The following is a 2,826-nucleotide window of genomic DNA, read 5'->3' on the forward strand; positions in this document are numbered from 1 at the left end:
ATAATGAACCATATTTTTGCTATTACCAATCAAAATTCCAAAAAAAAGCGGTTTTTCGGTCCACGCTAATACAAATGTATGCAGTATGTAGCTGCAGTATGCAGTAGGAGCCTGTCAAGAAGTATGACTGTTAGAATCTATTGGACTGAAAGCGGCTGTTTGCAGTTATGCGAAGTTGGAAACTAAAACTGACCGACAACATAAAACAAAAGTCGAATACCACAAAAACATGCATGCATATACATACATATGCACATGTACAAAATGATGTAAGTACCCTGTGGGGAAAATCTCTAGTTCTGAACTGGTGCGCGGTTCGTAGTAAATCACTTTTGCATGCAAACAACTGGCGAGTTTAACACTGCGATGTACCAGGAAGTGTCCATTGCCCCTCGCTGCATTCCTTTGTCGATAGTTCCGAACTAGTTCTGAATTAGACAGATAAGATCTAGTTCATTCTGCATACCTTTTTCTATAGTTTTGAACCAGTTGTAAATTTGTCACCGTAGTTGTAGATTTCTAATGAAAAAACTGAAATAAAATAGTTTTTTAAAAGTACCACATTTCGCTGATTCTGGGCTGGTGCGGATCTAGTACGGAACTAGAAATGTGATTGCCTAGTTCGCGGTTTCCCTGGAGGGTACGTGGAGAACAAAAGAGCCAACGCATGTAACAGCACACCTGTCCGTTAGGACTAAGCAAGCAAAAGGAAAATAACGGCGAACGTGCAAAAGTATGCTTCCGCAGAATGCGAGTCGACACACACCCACACACACACACACACCCCCGAGCATGAATAAGTACTGCATGCACGCAGGCAGTGCAGCGTAAACAAATGGCGAACGTGACAACAATAGAAACAACAAAAAAGCATCAAATTGCCGACCGCAGTGCTTACTTAGGGTTTGAGAAGTTGCCACCTTGACAAGTAGCGAATACAGACAGCTATTGTGCCATGCTTTTGAGAAAAAATGTGAGGCGAGTTTTCGGTGAGAAAAAGGGGGATAAACAAAAACTCAAATTAATGAGGAACAGAAAACTTTTTTAAATTTTTGACAAAATATACGCCATAATTAAACTTTTTAATAACATAAAATTTCTAAGTTGAGAGATACTGAGATAAGGTGATCAACAGTGAACTTTTGTAGGCGAAAAAGGAAACGAAATGAAAATATTAATTAACTTCTCTTTATTTTTGTGTATTTGTACGAGAAAAATATAAAGAACCCCATATTTTTGTCCAATTTTATGTCAGGCGCTGAAGTACATATCTATGTGAGTGATGCAACATTAGTGACAGTGTATATGGAAGCGATGATGATTGCAAATGTCCATTTGGTACGCGTGCTGCCGCATTTTATGATACAGCGTGACATGCGCGGAAGGCGTTGCAGTAGCGCGTTGCAGCATGACGTGCTTGCTAGTTCAACTCTTCCTCTGCATTGCTGCCACTACCACCATTTCCAAAGCTTACGCCACCACCTATCACCCGCCACCGTCATTACTGGCTGATGAACTGAGTCACGAACAGTGAATGGCAAATGCCAACTGCTGCCGGCTGCTGACAACAGTGGCAGTCGCTTGATTTGCTCGCCGTCGGAAATGGCCAACGAGCACACACATTTTTAATTAAGCTTACGTGATGTCAACGTGAAAATTAAAAATGAGCTAACCAAGCCAAGTGAAGCGTGTGGCCGCCGGATAAAGCGAAGTAAGCGAATTGCTGCACATGCACGCACAAATGAACTGACTGTCATTGTGGACAACAGGCTAATAATGAAGATGCTGGCTGTGTGCGGAACTTCGGAAGTAATCTGTTTTAACTCTTTTTCGTTAGTTGTGATTTCAAGTTAATTTGAAATAGGAAGCTCTTGAAATCCTTCAGTGTATATGCTTGTAAGGCTTATTTAAATATTTTTTTTTTTTAGAAAAAACATCTCATCGGCGTATATTCGCTGCGAAAATACATAAAATAAGAAAAAACTATTAAATGCAAATGTATTACATAATGTAAATATCTTAAGTGCCGAAAAACTTTCAGAGGTATGTGTACCATGGTGGTGCTTTATCCACTCAAGCTATTTTGGCCGAGCTCAGCTTAGCTAGCCGTGCTCCCTTCTTGCGAAACTAGACCTTAGTTACCAGAAACATTGTTTGCAGCTGGTCTTTCCAACGCTGGGAAAGCACTCTTCTTTCACTACCACCACCGAGTACCGAATCGAAAAATTGTAAGGCCGAAGTATTTGACATAGACAGTGTCACCGTTATATACTATATATTAAAACATTTACAGTTAATAGATCGAATATCCGCGGCCTTTGGAAATCACCCATTCTCCCAAGAAAAAAGAAGAAAAAAGTGTGGTATAGTTAGCATTATTTCGTAACCATTTTTTTTATTTTTTGACTTGTTACCTTCATTTATATAGGGTCAAATTTTCGCAGGTGGGCCATCGAAAGTTGACTTTCCGATTGTTTGTATTGCATTGACCGATTTAATTTTACTTCAATAAAAAATTACTGTACCTTTGATTGACCTAAAGCTTTTTTCTAAAACAATTTAGCCAAGTTAAAAAATAATAATACAAATGAGAAAAAGTTCATTTGTATTATATTTTCTAAACTTGGTTAATTTTTTTGGTAAAAAGCTTTAAGTCAATCAAAGGTACAGTAATTTTTTTTTTTATGAAAGTAAAATTGAATGTTTAGCGCAAATAATGCTCCTGATTGTAACCACTCTAGAAAGGAAATTTATCCTGCAAGGAATCGATGAGAGGCTGGGCCTCAATTTTAGTCCGATTTCAACAATTTTCAACGGTATGCTTTT

Source organism: Rhagoletis pomonella, unplaced genomic scaffold (assembly GCF_013731165.1).
Source record: "Rhagoletis pomonella isolate Grant_MI unplaced genomic scaffold, Rhpom_1.0 Rhpom_scaffold_00004, whole genome shotgun sequence".
In the NCBI taxonomy this organism is placed as follows: Eukaryota; Metazoa; Arthropoda; class Insecta; order Diptera; family Tephritidae; genus Rhagoletis; species Rhagoletis pomonella.